Below are 23,893 nucleotides of genomic sequence, written 5' to 3'. Positions count from 1 at the left end.
GGTTCCTTTGATCAGTTATTAGTTTCTACTTTGTACAGTTAAGTGCCCCAATGCATAAAAGCACACCTGCTGTTTTACGGAAAATTAAATAGGAGAAGGATGGGGCAACACTCTGAATCTAGAAACCTCTCACAGTGCTGCACGGCGTATGCACCTGTTACTACATCTTTGGGAAATATCAGCGACAATGAATTATTTTAACATTCTGATATTTTAAATTAATTATAATCTCCTTTTGGCTATCACCAGACCTCTCCTTACTGTTATGAAGCCCTTTATGTTTCTAGAGACTAGTGAAAAATTAAATTTAATTGTAATCTTAAAAACCTTTTAATCTTAAATCGCATGGCCCATCCTTACGAGGACTCAGCCAAGGGGAGAGGTGAGTGCAAGAGGATGTTGTAAACAGCTTCAAGGGTATAAACAGCTTCACAAATGTTGTAACCAACGTCGACTCCTAGCCAGAGCGCACTCTCCCCGGCACAGCACGAGGCCCCATCACGTTTCCTATTACTCAGCTGGCGCCTTCCGAGACCTCTCCGAGATGAGAAAATTACTGTAGCAGAGGTGGAAGACGTAACCACAGAGGTAAGAAACGTTCCCTCTCTTCACCTTCGCATCCCTGAGCTTCGGCAGAGGTCTGCATTAACACTGGAGCCATCCCTTCCCGAAAGGGGTCAGGACAGCAGGGCCAGGCTCCTGTCGGCCCTGCGCATGTAGGATCCCCGCAGTGGCCGAGATTCCTGCTCCGCTGTGACAGAGCCGGCGACCACCTTCGTTTACCACAGCCCGCTCTAAGTGAATTTTGACCAAATTTACCTAGTGTCTTTCCTATTAGCACACTTACCACAGATGGTTTTCCACTGTCATCTTCTATTGGGGAAAAGATGTTTTGCAGAGTGAAACCTTCACGCGTCTCTTAGAAGCAGCCAGCACTGAAGGCACAAGAGGAGGTGCCGGTGCCGCCTGGATCCACCGGGAGAGAGTTGTTAGTTTCCCCTCTGAATGAGCAAGCAAATTTGGGATGTGCTGGAATAAACCTAAGTCATTAAGGTATAGGAACACATGCTACGCTTAGGGTTATCTGAAGTTTTTGGGTTGCTTGTTTTTTTAAACAAAAACTCCTTGCAAAAGCATTTGTGGGACTCAGGAGCATAAGATGTTCTGCACATCAGAAACGCTCCTAACATCTGTCATCTGGTCCCCTTCCTCCCATAGCACAGTGGAGTGATTTGGAAGTCACTAAAGCATTTCAAAAGCAATGAGATGCTCAAGTCAGCAAGAACCGTGTCCGCTGAGAACTGAGAAAGTGACAGATACTACAGCACAATTCCACAGCAGGAAAAGTGAGGAAAAAAAAAAACTTTATGGCTGAAAATGGCTAGAAAAGATAGCAAATCACTTATATGGACTGTTATCAAGCTTAAATAACAAAAATCTATTCATCTGTTTCAGGATTTCTTTGTCTTTTCACATGCACTTAGAAGAAAGGGTACCATCTTTTAGAAGAGACGGTAGATGGGTAATTCATCAACAGTCTCTTTTGAATCTCTACTTGGGCAAGAACTGAATACACGGACACTTTACATAATAGAATATAGATCTGCAGAACACAGAACAGAGCACCTCATAAGGGGAATTCCAAATACAAAGCTCAGTTCCCTTCAGGCTGCATCTCTTATAAAAAGTGGATGGAATTCTGGTTGCAATTAATTAGTAGTTTGAGAACAAAAGCAATTTCTTACAGAGGTTTTATTTTTTCTTGCACATAAGGTGTTCCACTACGCATGAAATTACGCCTAGTCAAGAGCAAGAAGCCAACTGCCAAGAATTCTGTGATCATGGAAGAAGTGTGCAACTACTTTTGTTAGAGTGTTTATAGCCCTTTCTGTCCAGGAACGTGCAGACATGCTTGCTTCTTTCCAGTATCTTGAGAAAGGTTTCCTAATCTTGAGCGTATTTGCATGTTTTGCACCTGAAATTAATACTGAACTATTTTAAATCAGTTTCCATCTCTGCTAGCTCAGTTTTGCTCGGACTGCAGCAAAAACCAGAAGAGCCTCCCAATTTCACTGAATGCAGAGAGTGAGCAAACTCTGCTGGTGCCTTTGCAGAAAATGTGGTGCACAAGTTGGTGCATCTTCCATGACTTTTGCAGAACTGATAAAGCTTGATGTGAACTGGAAAGGTCTTCTGTTTCATAACTTCTACCAGTATTCACACACACCCATACCACTGGTGCTGTGGGATACTCAAAAGTATCATAACTCAGAGGGGGTTAGTAACTGCAATAACGTAAATAGAAAAGACCTGGCCCCAACAAGCCTGACCAGCTAGGAACTTTCTTAGCTGGCATCACGCAAGGGGCAGCCAAAAAGATTTGCCTTTGACACAGAAGAAGGAATTTGGGATTTTGTCGTCAGGACAGTGAGGCTGCTAAGCCTCAAGATATGCTAATTTGCTAAATTTAGACCAGGAGAGCAACACTAGGAGGCAGAAGTTTCTCAACGGCAAACTAGCATCGTCACGGCTTTTCACCTCAAGTTGGTGACTGTTATTTTAAGTCCTGTCCTATATTTTGCTTTTCACCATCTCTTCTTCTGTTGTACTGAAATCCAGCCTCCTGGGTTCAAAGGTGTAACACTGGTATAAAATTTGTTTTATGGAGTAAAAGACAAGGCCTGCTAGGAGCAAAGCACTCACGCTATAGGCGAGAATTAAAACTGAAATATAACATAGAGTTGGCAACTTGTTTTTCTCACCCTTATTTTTATTGCAAAGTATTGAATGCATGGGGATTTTATTAAAAAGCTGAAGCTCTAAGTCAAAAATCATATGAAAATATTTTGATTACAAACGCAGGTAATACGTTACCAGGTCTTACAGTTCCAGTGATAAGCCTTTAAGCATGATACAAAGTCTGACATGGTAGGAGAGAGAGAAAAACTTCCCTAAAAATAAAATCTAAGTTGATCTGGCAACATTTCTCAACGGTAGGATCAGCGATTTATTGTCTTTGATAAACATGAGTATTTCCTCTCCCAACAAAAGCGTTTTTATTATTAGGAGAGATCAAGAGCTGTTGTTCAACTGACCACTGTATCACTGCCTGTTGGTTAGCAACTTCTGGGAAGCTCTCGTTACGCGATAGAAATCACGCCTCAGGCCAAGGGCTACCTTCTTTCCTAGCAGGCCGATTTCTCACACCAGCACCTTGCAGCTCAGTTTTCCCTCCTCTGATAAAACAATAGTATATTGAGTGTTATTTTACTAGCAACTACTTACTCTCTGAAAGTGCATATTATGGAACCCAAGAGCTCTTCACAACCACGCTACTAGCCTCTGCAGTCATTTATCCACAGATCACTTCCTAAGGGGAAAGGGGGTCAGCTAGTCTCTCCACAAATCTATGACTCAGTGCTCTCAAGTTCAGAAACCATCTAAGATAACGAAATAAAAAGATACCTTCGGCTTCCTCGGTCCACTTATTGCATCTTCAGATAATAGGCAAGGCTGACCACAGCAAGAAACTTATTTTCCTTCATTCCTTTTCGAGAGCACTGTCTATGCTGGACCAAACCTACAACTAGAGCCACGTCTCTGTCCAAGTACCTCTGTTTGGGCTCTATTGCCATTTCACATGGGCCAGAAGATCTCTAGATGAAAAGCCAGTGGTCTGTCCATCCCATCAAGACAGCCCGATCGTTTCCGTTCCTGAGAAAGTAGCAGGAAATTAGTGCCGCAAGACATACTGCCTTCTGTAAGCTGTTAAATGTGAATATTAACAATAAATGTTATTAGGTGAGTAGGACATAGCGTCAGTGTGATAACAATAGATGAAGCCTTTTAGATCAAAATCTGTTATCCTTTATTCAAGCGGCAACTTATGTAGATTAATCACACCTAAGCAGCAGTACTCTTTCAGTTTACAAACGTGGGTATGGCAGGAAAACGTTGGGTCATTGAATTTGTTACTCACATCTTTCCTGGACTCATCATGGAATGAGAACTCACAAAACTGACAAACAGAAACATAACTAATAGAGTTAAAAAAACCCCACACAATTCTCACCAGTAATTTATGAAAAAGTGGTTTCCCTGACTGGTCTGCTTCTCTAACCACTGGTCTTTTGTAAGCGCAACTTTCCCCTTGTCTGCTTATATTTACACATCATACCCATTACCAGGTTGTCCCACAGCATATCCCATTGGTTTTGTCCCCTCACAGTAACAGGGCTAGCTCTCTAAAATGATCTCTACAACTTCCAATTCCCGTAACACATACCTTCAAAATAGTATCTCCTCAGTATGGTTAGCCCCTCTGTCCATGGGTGTCCAGTGGCAGGTGGTGGGCAAAGGCCAGAGTGGGAGAGCTGTCCACGTGCCAGCCCGGGGCCGCTCGCTTGGGAGCAGGGTGAGGCACCCAACCACCACAGCGCACTGCTTGCCTACACCCAGCAAGTGTTTTTCATTCAGATCAAAATTGACAAGTTAAAAAAAAAAATTAATATGCTGCAGATCAAAAGTATTTGAAAAAAGGTCATGGAAAGCATACTTCTTTCAAGAGGTCTTCTCCAGGAAAAATAAGAAAAGAAAGTTGAGGATTTACTTATTGCATCAGTATCGAGTAATGCCTTAAAACAAACGTGACTGCTTTGTCACTCAGGCTTGCAAACACTTACCCATGAACGTACATCCAACTCCTTCTGCAGAGGTGGCTTCCCAGGGTCTCTAGTGGAAGCAGATGTTGCATGCAGATTTCATAATAGACTTTATGGAGTGCTAGGCCATCCCAACAAGATTTATGACGTCTTTCAGTATTCGTATGATGTAAGCCACTGGTTTATAGGGATCCTTAGGAGTTCTGCCTGAGTGACTTGGACATAAATAGGATCTCGATGGTATGCCAGGTTTTCCTGTAGTGTAAGCTGGCATAGCTCCATGCAATTTGAAAGAGCTTTTCTGATTTACAACAGCTGACTATTGGGGCCATGGTATTTACTCTGCTTTACAAGGAATATAACTGCAGGGAAAATTGCTCCAGACTGTGTTTCTACAGTACCTGCTGCTGGCCATCTGTGCTGTAGTCAAGAGATATTAGGCCCTGGTCTCGTCTCACATACACCCGCTGATGACTTCTGTGGGTTATTGCCAGTCTGGACTCGCCTGGGCCAGAAGAGAATTAAGTCCACTGTCTAGACCATTTATAAACGAAATGCTTCAGCCAGAAGCCTTGAAAGCACTCTGTAGGAACAAGCCTTACGGCTCCTAGCTACCCTTTTGTACTTGCACATTCACAGTCCCCTTTCATCAGGCAGCTTACAGCTCCAGACAGGTGTCTTAGTTGCCCATGCTTAATTAAATACTCCAAGGCTCCAGCTCTGCAAGAAACCATGCTCGTTATCCCTCCATAAAAATACACTTATCTTTAGTAAAGTATTGCTATTATGTATTTTTTAGAATGGAGGACAATATAAGAAGGCAGAAAATATTAGTCACGTTATTTGTAATGGTATTTTATAAAATCCTGAAGTTCACAAGAACAGCTGTCACCAATGTCACACCAGATCAAAATCATTTAGGTTTTACTCAGTGGTGCTGCTGAGGGCACAGGCAAAGAGGGAGCAGCTAGGAATACAATTGAAGAGTTTATTTGAGCCTGCAGAAGTGACAGCAAATCACTTACCAGGAAAAACCATCTTCCTCAGATGGAGGCACATGGTCTTCCCTGGCAGGGCCTTACCTCAGAAGAAAAACTAGGAGGTCCAGTCCAATCACGGGACATACTGGAGAAGTCCTGGGGAGGCAGAGGGTGCAGTGTGAGAGAGGAGTGGAGATGATTCAAACTCTTACCCTGATTTCCAAAATATTTGCTGGTAACGTCGTGCAGTGCAGGAACAAAATTTCAGATTAGCTCTCAGAGGTGGAAAAGTGAATACCATCCCATGGCGTGGTGGGCATTTTCTGAGAGGCTCCAAAGACCCCACAAAATGGACTGTGATTTGTGTTGGCAGGTTCCGAGTGGGATTTTGTGGAGCATTTTGCTCCTCTGGCAATTAAACGCGGAGGGCACGGAGCACTGAGGCCTGGCTCTGTTGCCGGAAGAATTGGATACCTGAGGAGGTTGAGGGGATAAAAGCAACAGCATAGCCTCATTTTTATACAAGTTATATACTTGTTTATATTTCCAAAGCCAGTGCGTGCTGTAATCTGTCTGGAGAAGTCTCTGGTAAGAAGCAGAGTATCGACAGCAAACTGCTCACGCTCTGCAAACTGCAAGCCCTGAAGGAGCAGGCAAAGGAGGGGTTTGCCTGGGGCAAGGGAGAGGGAAAGAATCAAAAGCTCAGTCTGGGAATATGGCGAGCTTAATGGTTAGTTGACTATTAAAAGGAGATGCGAGAAAGATGCATAATAACTGTAGAGCCAAAGCTTTCTTTTCTACCTGCAGCAGGGAAAAGTCCATCTTATCAACCAGTTTTGGCATGCAGCTTTCATCTAGCAAAGGCTACATGAGAATAACCCTGTTTCCTATGGCTCACAATAGCAAGTTACAGTGACAAAAAGCATCACAGGCTCCCTAGGTGGCTGTACGCTTGCGTTCTGGATTAGCACAGGGATGAGTTAACAGCTCCGCGTCTGCTGCAAGCTGGAACTTCTTCCTTATTCTTAATATGAGTGCTTATAATATGTGGATCCCCAGAAAAGGGGAACAAATGCATTCCGGCTCGGTACATTCGATCTCTCGCAGCAGCTAAGCACAACAGCTCACCTCCGTGTGAGCCAGAGGATGCTCAGCACAGAGCGTGAAGGCCCCAAGCCTCACTCACAGTGGGACTTTTACCTGCCATGCACCTACAGCCTCCCGTTTTTGCCTTATTCCTCTGTCCTGTGATGTAAAGAGGCCTTGTGTAAACAGCAATGTCTCACCGGGGGACAACAGGACGAGCATTAGCATGGGGGAGCGTGGAGCTAGAGCTCCTCTGCAGACACTGGTGAGGTGAGCGAGAGCGGCACATGGTCTAGCAAAGAGACTTTGGTGCAGGGCAGCCATCCTTCACTTGCTCCCCTTTCCTTCCCCAGGTTCACTTAAATCCTACAGGTGCAATTCACAGAGTAAGGAAAAAACCGAGGCAAGCAATGCTCCCTCAGGGGCGTGCTAGACAGGCCCCAGGAGTTAGGCTCTCACCAACAATTTCATAACTGGCATAACAACATTGCGAAGGAAAGGTCAAAAGCAGCCAGAGTAAAATCATCATAAAGAATATTAGTAACTTCCAGCAGTCTGGATCAGCCAGCTCTCCGTGCGGCGGTAGGATGTATAAGCTAATTAACAGAGTCAGGATGCATGACCCACATCTCTGGAGAAACACCCTGGCCTGATAGAAAGTAGGACATTTTTATAATGCCAAGAAAGAGGATTTTGTGTTTTATAAAAATCTCCATGTTTACAGCAGGTGCCTAAATTCTTGGTCCAGGAAAAAAAGGTAGAGAGGTGATCATGTGTCTGGGCAGAGATGGCAACAGAAGCAACCCAAGCAGTTTCTCATACTAGCAAAATGTTTCTGAAGAGCTTCCTGACATCTTGCACTCACCTGCCTTCCCTTCATGCCACTTTGCCAAGGTCTGATGGGGAATGTGATATGATGTAAAGACCCTCTCACACCCTTTGTCTAATCACGCTGTTGACTTACTGGTTGAAGTTTTCTGCTGAATCCTTTTCTTCTTTTTGCTCGCTCTTTGCCGCGGGAGCCTGCGTCGGCAGAGGTAGGCTATTTTCATGCCGAGAGGCTGCAGAGCCTCTGAGCCTCCTCTGGCCGCTTGGCAGGCTCCCTTGGCAACCTGATGCCATTTTAGGCACCTCACAGCTCTTTCCAAGCAATGCACAGACGCGTTCACGTGCGTTCCCACAGATGTCCTGGCTGGGGCCGTGAGCATCAAATGAGATGAACATATGACACAGTAACACTTCAAAGAGCTGAGAGTTTCCCCTGAAGCATCTGATGTATCTACTGCAAAACCACTATCAGTTCTTAAAACCAGGGCATAAGCCAATGTGCAGGGACCAAGGAAGTCTTGCACTGACTTCAGAGGGAATTGTGCTGACCTTTAATGCAAAGGCAACACAATTTAATTGCAACTTTATTAAGTTATAGTCTGGGTCTCTAGTATTTATTCAAGTAACTGCAAGCTACTAATTCACCAGGGCTGAGTAAACTGGGATATATTTGATTTCATATCACTCAGGTATGTTTCCTAGATGAACAAAATTAAGATAGTGATGTTTGAAGGTGGTTCGGTTGCTGACTGAAGGGGGATGCTGTGCTGCCTGTTGTACAGAAACGCAGCAGCTTTGCTCACGTAAACGGGCCATCTGAGCTAGCGTGCTTAGGCCATTGCATATCCAGCTTGGTTGAGCTTTTTCCTCTATCTTCCTTTTTTTCAGGCTTCTCTCAAGGGTCATCATCCTAGTCCCATTAGTGTATTTGTGAACTCTCCAAGCATAAATAAATATTGCCGTGGTTTCAAAACAAACAAGGGAAAACACAGTCAGGCCAGCAGTCACTCACTTGGCTGAGATTCTCGGATCGGCCTGGGCTTTAGCTATTAATTTCAATGGGAACTTTGTGGCTAAATCTCCCAGGCAAATGCGGGCACGCTCCACTGCGCTCTCCAGTTCAGTACCGCACTATTACCATATCCCTAACTGAAAATACAGATTTTACTTTCATAGTATTGCAATGACTGTGGTATTTCTGCACAGGGCATGTAAACAGTATCAGCCAGGGATTAGCTGTGTACACAGTAACCACTATTTAAACATGTTCTTACTGCTTGTTGCGTTTGTCTCTCTTCCACGTCCTTTGGCCCATGATGTCCACTGGCACTTCACATGAACGCTGTGTTTGTAAGCACTTCAGCCCAAATCATTCCCCCTACATGTATGTTCCCGATTACAGAGAACGAAAAAAACAGACACAAATTAAACTCTTCTAAGGGCTGAATCACCACCTAGGGGTGCTTCTCCAGATTAGAAAAACCTAACGGAACTAAGCTACGACATTACGCACCACAGCACAGGGACTGTCCTCCTCCTATGCTCACCTGGCACACTCACCTCCACCAAGGACCCTATCTGACACCAGAAGTCAGTACTGAGTACAGCGATTAACGCAGTGTTAAGTTATGTTATGACTTCCTCAAGCAGAGGTCAACAGGCAGCCACCACTACTTTGCTAAAGAAGCGGCCTGCCAGCCCCTGTGCTTGGGGAGCAGCGGGTGGCTGCTCAGCAAGGGCTGGGGCCAGCCCTGAGGCCTGATTCCCTGGCGGGTCCGAAGGCACAGGCATACTCGTACTCACAGCCTTACTAAAGCCTCTTTTCTAAGAGATGAGTGTAAAGGAATTAGTCTAAAGATCATTAATCAAATAGACATCGTACAGTTACATCCAGCAGGGAGTTGCAGCACTCCAGCACTTCAGCTGTTGGGTGGCAAAGCTGAAGCTGGTGTTTTGCCGTGTTGCTGGTGCATTTCTCTTGGCACAGAAGTGTTTTGCATACCCTTCTAGTCTAGCAAAGGAAAACGCATTTCTTGAGAACGCCCAAATGGAAAAAGAGAACATATTGTTTCCAAGTAAAATCTGAGAAACTTTCAAAGTCTTGCTAATCCCATAAATCCAAGAAGTTCCCAACATTATTGTACAGGAAAGGGAAATGAGAAGGCAGTCAGAACTTTAGTCATATTCGTATAAAACCCACAATATTTAATGACCAGCTGGATTTTAGCTGCTCTCTTAATGAATTATCTCCATACTTGCTTCTAGGAAATGGATCCAGTAGATACAACAGAAATTACAAGTAGCCATTAAAAGGTCTTCTGAAGGTTTTTCCTGCATCCTTAAATACCTGACCTTAGGATTTAGAGTGTCACGGTGCAGGGGGACTATATTGCAGCGAGAGCTAGTTCTGTTGGGAGGAGATGCCAGCTTGCTGAGAGAACGTGCCATGGGTGTTCACCTGCCTCAGTAGCCACTTGGCACTGGCAGCCTCTGAGCGCTCTGCAAGGCCTAAGAGCTGCTGGATGCAGAGAGACAGATAAAGCATCCCTCTGTATTCAGATATACACAAGAACCAGAAAGACCCAAGAGCTCATTAAGACAGGGATTTCTCAGTGAGATTAAGGTAACCATGCATTTTTTTTCTGTGCTTTTTAAAAAAAAGCAGGCAACTCTCCAGGTTAAGAAGCAGCCAAGAAATTCCACTCAGATAAGATAAAATCATCTGGGTTCATAGGTACCATTGCCCTTATCTGGCAACATTGCCCATGTGGGCCCTGCTGTGGGCAGAGAGGTGACAGGAGCACCAGCTCTGGCGGATGGTGTGAAGTGGCCATGTGCCAGGGACACCCCAACCCGCTGGCTTGAGGGGCTCCTCCACCACGGTGGCAGGTTCAGAGCAGCCCCAGCTCTCAGAGGTCCCGATATCAGCGATGAGAGACAGGCAAATACAGCCAGCGTGCAAACACACACAGGCAGCACTCTACCCCGCTACTCCTGACGTCACGGGTTGCGCTGAGAGAGTCAACGTTCCCTCGGATGGAGCACATAATGCACAGGGCAAGATGCTTTTTTGACCCCGGTGCTCGACATCATCGTGATCATGCTAAGCTCTCAGACAAATGAGGCAGCTTACGTGCAGGATGCACAGTGACATGTCCAGTCCATTAGCCTTCTTTCTGCTCACAGAAATTGTCATGGGATGTGACTTCAGCCCACTATTAAGCCATCTCCTCGTTACTCAGCATTGCTTCCCAGCACGATCTCTCCGTCCCCTATAGACTCACTTGGCAGGGACTCACAGTGCAGCCACAGAGGCCGGGAGAAACGTGGTCAGGACCTTAACTGGGTACAGCTCATGTTTAAAGAGATTCCCAAACATTCCTGAGCTTTTTATTAGTTTCCTGTATAAAAATTAACACCAATGAGATGCACATGACAATATCACTGTAAGAGTAACTGTCAGCTAGAGCAGACACAATCACAGCCTCCAACGCCACTGGAGATAAGACCTCCCCTCCTGCTAACTCAGCACAACACTCTGAAGTTTGTGTTACAGCAAGATAGGTATACTGATAACACGGATTCATCAGCTGTTCATCAGTGTTCTGGTTTTGGCCATGGCTTATGCCTGAAAAGAGGCAAACGAGCACATCTGACTGCACATGCAACACATGGAATGAGGGATAGAGGGGCATCATGAAAAGAGTGCTTTTAGGAGAAACAGACACTCGATTTCCAGCAAAGAAAACATAAAGATAACAAAAACCTATTTTCTGGGACTCTTTTATATGTCAAACCCCACAGAAATGGCAAGTTTTTTTTCCTACTTCCTGCACAACAGATTAACATTAGATTTTTAACAACAGCAACAACATAAATTACACTCCATACCAGCTCAGTGGACTGTTAGCGTAACCCTGCACCTGAACTGCTGCAGCAGCGTCGCTATTATTGCTCCTGAGTCAGAGAGACTCTAGACTGACTTTCAAATCTCTACGGGCCTGCTGACGAGAAGGAAGCCAGCTGGACCAGGCTCGCCTTCGTATTTACCCAGTTATCAAGTCAAAATTAATGCTTAAGGCCACAGTGTCAGGTCTCAGCATCGTGCAGGTCTTTTCGTTTGCTGATCTACAGGATTTAATCCCGTGGCCTCAGGGACAGCTCAGGAATTTGGTGCTGTCTCTGAGTCCACATCAACTGAAGATTTGCCAGCAGCATATTACGGTTGCTGAGTTTGGACAGATTTGCACAGATTTTCTGTATTTACCTTGAATACTAACATCTCTTCACCAGGTATCAGATTTCTTTGACTGAACAGGGGAGCCTCGCAACTGAAAGCAAAAATGTTTCAAGGAGGATTTTAAAAATGGGAAGATACTCAAGCTTGCTGGCCTTGTAGAGTGAAAATAACCATTTCCTGCTGCTGGCAACAGAATTCAAGTCTTCACTTGCTTGCCAGCGAAGCCAGTCCCTGGAACGCCGTTTGAAAAGTGCAAGCTCCTTTTAGGAAGAGAGAAGATACTCAGAGATAAATTTCGTTTAAGGACAAGATATGGGTTTGCTTGACAAGGGTGCTTTGAGTTCATAGAACAGGTACCACCAGAAACACTCTACTAACCTTATTTCAGTATTCAATCAAGTGATGAAAAGGAACCGGTTTTTCCCTGCTTAACTAGGTGTCACATTGCATCAGGGTGCTCAGAAAGAGGTGTGGAGACAAACAGCCACCGCTGTGTGATTCGCGGTCTGTTGGAGGTTACTAAAGTGATAGATACCTCCAGATACCGCTGTTTCCTGCCCACGGTCTCAGACCAGGCTCCTATTGATCCAGAAAACATCCAGAAAACTTTCATCTTTTCTGCCCTTACCTGAAGCAAGAAGAAAGGGTCGTACGGGTTTCCTTCCCTCAAACCTATCCAGGAGTTACCCTGAGTTTCGTTGAAAGCAGGAAGAGGAGCTTTGGTTTCAGCCTGGAGGAGAGGAGGCTCCCAGGAAGGCACGTGGACACACCAGGGCCGGGGTTTTGCCGGGACCTTGGCAGGCAGCTGCCAGCGCCTCTTCTTGAGAGCCTGAAGATCGAGCCCACGCGATGCAAAATATCGTTCTTTTCCCATTTGTGTCCTCGCACAAACGCGCCCCAATCTTTGGCCAAATCCAGTTATTTCTACTTCGTCACACAGCCTGAGCGTTCTCCTAAAGTCTATACCAAGCTGGGGCAGATTTAAAAAAAATCTGAACAGAGGGAAGATACCATGAAAAATTCAAATCAACAGCCCAAAACACAATAGAAAAAGATACACGTGTGAGCTTTCTCTAAAATATGGCTGCATAAAAAACTGAGTTACTACCATCTGTGGGTGTATTTGAGTGAAATATTTACCCGTTACTAATGGAAATATTTTGATTAACAAACGTATTTGCCTTATGGCAAATATTACTTTTTTTTTTTAAACACAGGCAAGTGTCATAAAAGATTCAATTTGCACAAAAACAGGGTTTTTATACTACGTTCCCGCAGCACACAGTTACAGATATGTTCCACTTTCAGAACAGTTTCTGTTGGCTTTTAATTAGTCCCAAGGTGACTTCCAGCACGCAAATACATCCTGCTGTATTCCCCGTAAAACTTTTTGCAATAGTTTCTAGCGCTTACTGCAGCACTTTGCAGTGGAGGGATTACACAGCAACCTGTAGAAGGTACATTTTTCAAAATATATTCATAAGAAATTAGAAGAGAAAGGTGAGATATAAGGCCTCAGTGTTTATATATGGTACAATTTACTTAGCAATATAGCATGAGCCCCAGTCACGAGAGAGAGACATAGATGCATCGGTTGAATTCAACGGCAGCAGCCCTTCATGTGCCGAAAACTCCCTTTTTTTTCCATGTTTCCTTCTCCTTTTAGACTTTGAAAAGTTAATACAAGAGGTTTAAAGAACAAATGTCTTTGCTAAATCCAAAACAACTCTCTAAAGGGTTCGTGTTTCCACCCAAACGCCCATTGATTTCAGCAGCACAGAAACTGGCTGAACCTCTGCATCAAGCAGCAGCGGGCGCTGGCTCAGCGGTGAGCGCCCTTCCTCCTCGTCTTGACAAAATTTGGAATTCCCGTTGCACCGAAAAGCCACATGTTTCAACACCTGCTCCTCATCAGCAAAGCTCAAATACTGAAACTTGAAATGAACAGACTTTTCCTGAAAAATGTCAGTTCAGAGATGGTGAAACATCTGAGCAAAACCTGGCATTTTTGGATTCCCAAATTATAAATTACAACGCTTAACAACCTTTTCCTGCTCTTGCTGAAGCTCGGTTTCTGGGCTTAGACCTCTGGCCTGATTACATCTCTGATAATTTTATTTTACTACAAGAACACTTTGAATAAAAATACGCATTTACTTCATTTAACTCCAGAATATTAAGAAATGTAAGGATTTGAGGTACAATATGACATTTTAAAATTTTCCTTATTTGAACTTCTCTCATCTCTCCAGTATAAAGCGCTTCTATCACCATTTCAGAGCATCAAATATGCAATATTATCTATTTTATTTTGTGCAAACTAAAAACTATCTTTTAAACTGTGATTTACTTCTTTTTCCTTTGCCATCTGTTTTTTTGCGTTTTTTTTCCTTTCCACCCACACTTCCTCCTTAAGCTACAATTTAGCCTCCTTCCTCTGCCTGGGAGTCAAAACCAGATCATCTTCTACAAATGTTTATGAGCAACCAGAACAAGATCGTCTTGTACCTACGAACAAGTTCAGAAGTTCAGGGGTGCACCGGTGACCAGAGCGAAGGGAAGCTACCTGCAGGGGACAGCCTGGGGAAGTGTTCACTTAGCCAAAATACAGGTCAGCAGTCACACCAAGTTCCTTTATAGTGAAAGCTGCCCTTTTAGGCGGTTATGCTGCTGGTATTACGTCATGAGCAGTCAGCGAGCTGCGTGTGTCCTTTTTGGATAGAAGCTCCTCCATCTCAAGCAGCTTTGAAGCTCTCCCTGATCTGGTCCTACAGGACCCAGCTGGGTGGGGAGGAAAACACTTTTTGGGTGCTCACACTTGGCTGCTCGTGGCCAGCAGGCCAAGGAGCTCAGATACAGCAAAGTGGATTTGGCAGAAGGGGCAAACTCCTCCAAGCCCTTCTTGGCTTCTTTATCCAGCTGCTGAAGGAGAAAGGTGCTGAACGAGCTCTTGGAATTAGTGCACTCCTAAACTTTATCACTCGTTTTATTTGGTCTTTTTTACCAGGAAAGAACGAGGCCATCTCTCTGTCGGAGAATCCAGATTTCCACCTCAAATGCACCTAGTCAAGGGACCACACTGTGACTTGTTCTTTCAGGTTGACACTGGCAGGAGCTCTGGAGAACGCGACCGTCAGCCTTCCCGACTGCCAAGTTTTGCAAATCACTTATCTTACACTAATTAATAAATACAATAAGGAGAGCTGGCACTGAGGTACTCTGCACTGTAGAAATTGGCACTTACAAATTACAGTGTGACCTTGTAACCGTTGTAAATTGAGTTAACGAGTATTATGCAGCCTAAAAGTAACATCCATCATAGTCATTAGTCATTCAAGTTAAAATGGAGTTTTATACTGCTGGTAAAATAAATCCATTCTAATTCCAGTTTCAGAAGCCAGCTGCATGTCATGAAATGAGATTTATAAGAGTGTACGAGGAAAAACAGATCAATTTCCTACCTCGCTTCATTGAAGGAGGTTATATGTGTTCATATAAACATTGTCACACTACTTATTTTTTCAGTCAAGTTCTTTTTCTTGGAAGGAAAGTTATTACCAAGGCAATCAATGACTTTCTGGAAAGAATGAAGTCAGATTTATGGGCGGTGTAAATTGCTACCACACTGTGAACTGCCGCAGTGCAGCCGAGCTTGGTGGTGGGGTTAACGGCAGGGTCCATTCTGCAGAAAGGAGCAGGATCTACATGATGGCTCTGATCTCTGCAGTTCCCATTGTCAGCACAGGTTGCACAGGTAAATCGCATATGCTGTTATATAAGATAAGGTAACTAAATACAATATTCCAACTGAGTAGATGGCAGAAAAGGAAGACATTAATGAAAAAAAGCAAATCTGAGAGGGACTTGATGTTTTCCTTCCCACTCCCTATCCCTCCAGGCTCTCTTGCATGTCATATAATCTTGTTCATAGCAACGGCTGTGCACAAATCTGCTTGGTCTCATAGGGATAAGAAAGCAGGGATGACAGGACTGTTCTGCAGTGGGTAGGTCCTTGCTATGGCACCGATTGAGAGGAGCACCTTATAGTCGGATTTATTATGAACGCTTTTAGTGTTACACTAGACAGCTGTCGATGAAACACAGAGTGGTTCAGTGAACCAGTGACTTTTTGAATGGATTCAGGGCAGGAAGGTCTCTCAAATCCTTGTTCTTCACATTGTTGCCTGCCTGCTGTCCTGCCCTGGCAGCTTCTGGGTGCAGAGAATTTCTTCCACGGCAAGACAAACACTGAAGTGGCTGGATGCATCACTAAGGGAAGGGTTGACACATAACCATTCCTTCTGGGAGCACTGGCTCTGAATATCCTCCAGGCCAGTTAGAGGATGACAGGTTCCCCCTTCTCTGTACAATCAGACACTCACACTCCGTGCTTTGTAATTTAGAGAAGGATGGAGAAAGCTCTTCCAGATGAATGGCACTATTGCTAACGCTAATCCAGTGGGGCTGCTCATTTGTACAAATCTTCCTAGACAGAGAGAGGCTTGAATCCCTACCCATATTGCGCAGGTGCACTGCCATCTTCCTCCCTGCCTTGAGTGCAGCCATCCCAGCAGCTCCCACGCATCATCTTCTGTTCCCAGAATGAGCAGCAGTGATAATGGTGTGTTCATGCTTCTTTCCCATCCAGGTGAGTGGCATCACCAAAGGGATGGGCCGGACCAGGGAGCAGCGCATCCTGATCATGGTGCCATGGTAATGGTAATTTCCTTTCTTCTTTGCTGGCTGCCATATGGGATTGTGGCACTCATAGCTACATTCAGAAAACCTGGTCTCATCACCCCCTCAGCCAGCATCGTCCCATCCATCCTTGCCAAAAGCAGCACAGTCTACAACCCAGTCATCTACATATTTCTGAACAAATAGGTAAGTAAAATGTTCTCCTTGCATTCATTCAGACTCAGCGCATGCAAAAAAATAAAGTGGGCATCAGTGACATCACTGAACAAACAGGTAAGATGGAAACACAGAAAGGGATATGTGGAGCAACTTCTTTAAGTTAAGAAGTCTTGACTTCTAGAAATTGGACAATCAACTTCCCACGTATCCAAAAAGCAACTAATGGATTCTTTTGTTCCACTACATAACTTGATGAGCAAAGAGTTAATAAGGAAGAGGAAAAATCAATGTTCTGGCAAGCAAGAAGGCTCCTGATACTGTCTAAAGTTCAGTCAGATATATGAAGTCCTGTTAGGACATGAGCCTTTTCTACTCTGCACGATGCCTGTGACACAGTATATTGCCCACAGCAACTCTTCCTCTTTCCAACTGCAGCCTGTTCTTCCCCAATTCCTTCTCTTTATAAGCCCCCTCAAATCTTTCGGTCACTCTTCTGTCTTACAGAAGAGTGTTCTCTCCTACAGCTAGTGGGAAGCATGATCAATGAGGATGTGCCTAAAAGCACTCTGCAAGGACCTAATTTTGGTCCTATGCTGAAGATGGTTAAGGGCACGTCACAAAGAGGAGTCAAAAGACAGTGGCCACAGAAATGTTGCGTGCAAGTGATGATGAGGTGGCTGAGGGAGGCTTTGGATAGATGCTTCAAGCACCAGTGACCATGCTGACCTTCCTGTTTCAGAGGTCGCTTCAGGTCATCTCAGAGGTGTTGTATGATACCTACTTCCTGAAGAATATTCCAGTCATGTTTCTTTCCCTCTCTTCTCATCTCTTCCACAACAAGATGTTGTTATTTGACCAGGTACAAAATGAAACTGCTACTCGCAGCGGCAGCACCACTTCTCAGAAAATACGATAGCAGGTATCCTGCCTCCCCTCCGTTTAGCATTGCCCTGAGGGAGGAACGAGCCACCTTGCAGTGCAGAGCAAGAAGCAGCTACACAACTGTGACATGAAATCACACCTTTTCTGCACTGTACCCAACTATGAGAATAATCCAGAGCACCATCTGCCTCCAGCCCCATTATTAATCCCAGTTACGTAGTTTGATGGGAGCGGTCCAAGAGAGTTTTCAGTTACGAAGGAAAATCCCCAGGCCCAGCTTCTTCGAGGCTACTCCAGGAAAGTCTCAGGAGCGATGGCTGTTTGCACCAGCTGACAACATGCTGCTTGTGCCATCTCCTTCTCTGCGGTGCTTTCAATAACATACTACCTCTGTGGCTCCAAGAGAACTGGCTGGGGCAGCACAGGCACGGGAAAGTAGGAATCACCACAGATTACACAGAGAATAGAGGATGGTGGCCACAGCTTTGTGTAAAATATAAACAATATGGGAGGTTTATAATAATATTTAGAGTAGAAATAAGGTTATACGGAGAAGCACCTCTCAGACTTCTGCTCCCAGCAGACTGGGAAGCACATGCTGGCACAGAAGTCAAGGGATGTGTTTCTCTCTCACCCTCAAATTTTTAGGCATAAACAAAGTTCAAAATCAAGTCCTCCCTCTCTTTTCTACGCCTCAAATAACCCTTCCCTAAAGAGGAGCCAGACTCCATCCTTCCACACTAAGGAGTTCCTTTTTTATTTCTACTAATGCCAAAGTAACCAGCTATAGCTGCGTCTTCTCCCCAGGCATTTAACTCTTCCCTGCCTAATTCACAGCCCTCTTGACAGAAAAACCCAGGTACCCCTGATGCCCTTTTAGCAGGAACTCTGCAGAACTGCTGTGAAGAAGTTTGGTGGGACTCTGCAGTTTCCCAGTTTCATGATCGTTTCCTATATGAAATACACTAAATATAAAACAGTATCTTAGATACATGGACAAACTGAAGATGGAGCCAACATGAAGCATGGTCGTTCTCAGTTGTGATCTACACCCAGGCCTCAGAGGCATCGTTTCAGGTGATTACTCCAACGCTGCCTGGTCCCTCTCAGATCCCTCCTTGACAACACCTGCAGGCGCCCACATCTCATGGCATGCATTTCAACATCCCGTAAGCAGAAGGAGAGCAAAGAAAGGCTCCTTTTCCCACACCTGACCCTGAGGGCACCTGAGAAACACAGTTTCTCCAGCCTGGGTAGACTCAAGGAGCGTGTTCGTCTCAGTCAGAAAGAGCAGATCCCAGAGCAGCTGCCAACACAGCTAGCTTCATATCCTGCTTCTCCCTCTCAATTGCCTCTGCCCCCCAGAAAGCCAAGAGATAGGTGGTGGGAGGGCATCAGGTAGGTGGCTTCAGGGGTGCCTGGGGCTGTATCTGGAGGCTCATATCCTGCAGAGCGCAGCCAGAGGGCTGGATTCGAGTCTGCCCCTCTCCAGGTGGTAAATGTACAACAAAGACCTCATATCTTTGATATCGCACACAGTATGTCAATAACTCGCTTTGGGATTCTCCACATCCTTCCAGGAAGTCACCAAGTTCTAGCCCTGTCCAGCTTCATCTCAGCATGGCACCCCCCCCTTCTTTGTACTCTTTCAATATAATGCATCAGCAACTCAAAATAATCCCCATGAAGTCTTGAAAGAAAGAAAGAGATTGATCTGAGAGAACATACCTGCTATACTAATGAAGGTGACTAGTGTCATTCACTAGAGCAAATCTGGTCAACTAACAATGGAGAATCAGGATATAGACAACTTAAGCTGTTGGAAAGGGCAACCTTCACCTTCGGCAACCTTCACCTTCGGCAACCTTCACCTTCGGCAACCTTCACCTTAAGGAAACTCCACCAAAACATATGACAACTGCCCAATGATTGCTGATTGCTGGTCTCAGTAGATTTGGAAAATTTTTCTAGCCCCTTTTAGGTGAAATTTACAGCAAAGCCCATACCACCAAAATTTAATATCAAATTTTACTACCATCAGTCAAGCCAGGATCACAGCCTTTGATAGTCAGGATTATTTATAATTTTGAAGCTGTGATTTGTAATTGCCACAAACCTACCAAGTTCTTTCCAAAAGTCACCACCCTCTTTGCAAAGAACCCAGGAGCAAAGTTCCATCTAAATAGGTCTGTCTAAATACTCCATCTCTCCAGTGAGGGAACAGTCCTAAACACAACAGCTCGTTTGGCTGACCTGCTCTTTTCTTCCGCCTTACACATTTGCTAGCACTGTAACACAGAAGATAGTAAACTCCAGCTTGTTCAGGATGAACTGCAGTGTGAGAGATGACCACGGCCAGTACAGGGCTCACAGACAAGACTCCTGCACTATTTAGAACCAGTTGATTTACGTAAGAAATTCTGTTACTCAGTGAACCATCAAAAGTCAGTCAGCTAGATTATTACACCCTGCAGTACCATCTGCCAAATGCTTTGTTAATTAAAAAGTTTCATTAGGCTGTGAGAAATATTTTTAATATATTCTACCAGCAAAACCTGATTTCCATTATAAAATGATATTCTCTCACAGGTGTAACCCTCCATGGTGCTAACCAGCACGCACAGTCACTGAGATTGTGGTTATGATTTTCCATTATATGAGTAGGTAGATGAGTGCGTTGGGTGTCATTCACCTCAGTTTGTCCAAGGCGGAGAAGATGTCCTGTGAAGATGCACAGTTTATTGTTTTCAGTAGCAACAACATTGGTTGTCTTGCTTTTATAGATTTGTCCCATGGAGATGTCTCCCCGGACACCCTCAGCTCCCGCAGGTATGGAAAGACCCGCCAGTCAGCTCAAATTCTGGCTTTCCTGACCAGATTAAAGTAAAGCCATTGTAAAAGGTTAAAGTGACATGGACACAAAAACTAGTGGGGCGGACTGAAATGGTGTATTAGATGTTTTTATATATGAGAAAAATCCTTTTTTTCTTTAATCTATCCAAAGCTTGGCTCCGAGAACAAGACCAGTTTAATCTGTGACCCCTTACCCTCTCTTTCTAGCTCACAGCAATCTCTGCAGCATTTTCACACAATCAGCAAAGACATTAAAAATAGGCCTTCCTCTAGCTAATATGCTGACAGAGGAGGAGACTAAAATCTTAAAGACAGCAGAACCAGTCACAGTTAACACAAACATCTTAATTTAACTGGTACATCAGCAACACTAGCATTCATTTGACATTCACAAAACATCGATATTTCAAGGCAAAAGCTCCCAGCTCTCCACGGTGAGCAGAGGAGATGGCCTTTGGGCAGCCTTACAGACCAGAGCAGTTGTAGGTTATACGCAAAGCACTGCATCAGATGAGCACTTGCATTGCAAATTCATGCTCTCACGGTTAGGACTTGCCAGAAATAAATGGGCTGTGCCTCAAAGCGCTACAGGACAGGAACATCAGCAAGCAGATGTGAAAAATCTGGGCGGGCATTTGCTTTGATATTAAGATAAAAACTTTCAGGCGTAAATTACAGTTATTCGTAAAAACACACAGTGAGATTTCAGAGCCAATCAGAAACCGCAACGGGGTTCATAACAGTAAGATTTCTTATCAGAAAGACGATGTTAATAAGTTTCCAGTCAAAGTTTTTGCACCTCATTTTCTGGACTAGTTAAATCATTCTATGGTTACTTGTCATCCCTGAAAAAATAAAGCATAACTGATCTGTAGTGACAAACAAACAAACAAAAAAAATAGAAAAATCGTCTTCATGGACATTAGATTTTCCCTGCTGTGTCTATAACGCAGTTTAGTTTCACTCTCAACATGCCTCAGTAGAAAGAATGACTCTATCATAGAGAAAAGTATGATATTCAGAATATGTGAAAAGTTCAGAGGAAAATGGCATATAAATCCATAAAGATGACCTCGTCAGGTATTGATTCTTTCTCTCTGGGAAGTATCTTTAAAAAAAAATGCCATGTGTATACCAAATGACCCCTTTCATTCGCCAAAAGGGTGAATTTCAGCAGGCAGGACAACGCATTCTGACCATTTCACTTTTCTCCATGGTCCACAGCGTGCACCTGATGTCAGCTCCAGAGCCCTTTCTGGGGCAGATGTGGTGTCTGGGGACTGCTGCTGGCCAGCCCACAGAGCAGAGATTTCATCCTGCCTGTGCCTTGCCAAGGCGCTTGTGGCACGGCCGCCACAATGGCCAAAAGGGAACGGAAATCCCAGAAGGTGTTGGCCTTCTCCTGGAAAGCTTCCAGTGCTTCTGCCTTATGGAAGGTGCCCATAAACACCACTTTTTCCTGCTGAAGACTGAAATGATGCCATAGGAAGGTAGTTTTTAATTACATTTAAGACAGAATACAAGAGAGAAAAGGTTTACAACACCATGTAGTTGTTAATTCAGCATAAAAACACCCGCTTTTGTTTTTATCCTAATTTTCTCCCTTTAGAAACTCCAGGTGCAAATACCCAGATATCAGTAGCAGGACTATTTTTTCCCAAGCAAATGGAATTTGATTGCCCCATATGTTATTTTCAGTCTTCAGTTCCTCCCAGGACATTAAATGGAAATTGTGAGTTGAGGTAAGTTGAAGACTGAAAATGCTGTGCAGATCCAAGGAAAGGTTCCCACTTCTCCAGACTGCCTGCTTTGGAGGAAGCCCTAGCCTTGGCGCCATACTCACGAGTAGCACATGTGGTAAGTAAGACTGCTCAGTGATTTGTTTCTGTTCAGCTGATCTGAAACCCACTTGCTGATAAGAGTTTGCATTTCATGAAACACACATGACGGCACTTCTCTGAACACTGGTAATGTATCAGAAGCCTCAAAAGCCTGGTTGCCTTCGCTTTGCTAAAGTTTGCTGGGAGAGAAGGGGCTCACATTCATGCTGCACCATGAACTTGAGCTAAACAGTTGCAAAAGAGCTTCAGAAGACAGCAGTCTACTCTGCAATCCTCAGCTCTATCCCAGGATTTCTTTATTAACTCAGACAGGATAAGTTCATGAAAGCCACTGAAACGCTTGAAACACTGAAACTCTTCCTTCACCTCATCATATGCATAACTTAGCAAAAAAGCAGAGAGAGACTGCTGGTGTGAGAACAAAGGTAGATAACACATGTTATCTCCCAGGAACCTCACAAGGTTGTGTGTGCTTCAGCATGCAGCTGGTGGGCATGCCTGTGGTCTCACAGATTTAGACTCTTTCAGCATATCAGAGTAAAAGCTTAAAAAACAGGGCCAGAATCACATAATCCCAAGAATTTCATGTCAGTGGTAACTACAATCTCCATTTAGACCTCTTCTCATTTAAATTCAATCATCGTCTGACTAATTAGGAGTAACCTTCTAAACAAGAGGGCAAACGTACTGCAGTTCTCATCTGACATCTGAATCTTTTATGCTGTATGCTCTAAGCTGATTTCTCAGAATTTCAAGACCAAACATTTCCTGAGCTTATAAGATTCTTTTTATAAAAAAAAGGAACATTATTTTAAGGAGAAAGATTGTGAGGATAGTAGTTGAAAACTGCAGAGATTGGAGATGGGAATTGTTAAAAACAATGTCACACTAAGTGCTCTCCGGCAGGATGCAGCAAATCCCTATGACCACACGAGAACTGATTCACCGCAGTATGGAGGGTCTGACTTAGAAACAGGTTTCATCTCTCGCGCACAGACTCCTGCAGGAGTTAACAATTCTGTACTGCAGTGACAGCTGCTGAGACGAAACAGAGGCTGCTCTAAATTTCTTCCATTACCGACTGCTCAAACCCCTCAGCCTGCCCCAGCAGCACTCAAAAGTGACTCACAAAAGTTTCCATGGGCTTGAGCCTCCCATTTCTGCTCCCTCTGCTAAGCAGCAAGCCATTTCCACAGTACAAAGAGATTAATGGTCTCCACTGTCAATACTTTGAGGGCAGAGGAATAAAACAGAGTTCTTCATTTCAGGAGAGTTGCTTTGCACTTTTCCGCAATTTCCCTCTAGCCACTGTTGGCCAGATTTCTGCTTCCAAAGAGCTCCCGGGCGCTTTGAATGCTGCTAACCTGCATCTCACTAAGACGGATACCATAGCTGAATAAATGAAAAGTCTATACTTTCATTATATTGCAATATTAGATAGGTAATTACTAGCCATCATTGCCAAAATGTGTATATAAAGAATCAGATTTATTGAAACTCGATCTATTACCTATCAAAACAAGACACTTCAGTAACTAAAACGCCACTGAACTGAAGAACATCTCTAACATCCTTTATGGACCTCGCTTGCAATCTAACTCTAAGTTAGGTTTAAGGAACTACCTTCAAACATCTCAGAAGCAAGCACAGGGACATAGGACTGGA

At 44.2% G+C, this 23,893-nt stretch overlaps 1 pseudogene; it reads left to right on the top strand.

Moving 5' to 3' along the window:
• Positions 1–16,679, top strand: part of LOC138068202 (pinopsin-like) — a 40,368-nt pseudogene extending 23,689 nt beyond the window's left edge.
• Positions 16,680–23,893: the final 7,214 nt, after the last annotated feature.

Source organism: Struthio camelus, chromosome 9, assembly GCF_040807025.1.
Source record: "Struthio camelus isolate bStrCam1 chromosome 9, bStrCam1.hap1, whole genome shotgun sequence".
Classification (NCBI taxonomy): Eukaryota; Metazoa; Chordata; class Aves; order Struthioniformes; family Struthionidae; genus Struthio; species Struthio camelus.
Note: the sequence above shows the minus strand (reverse complement) of the source record. Positions and strands in the feature narration are given on the sequence as shown.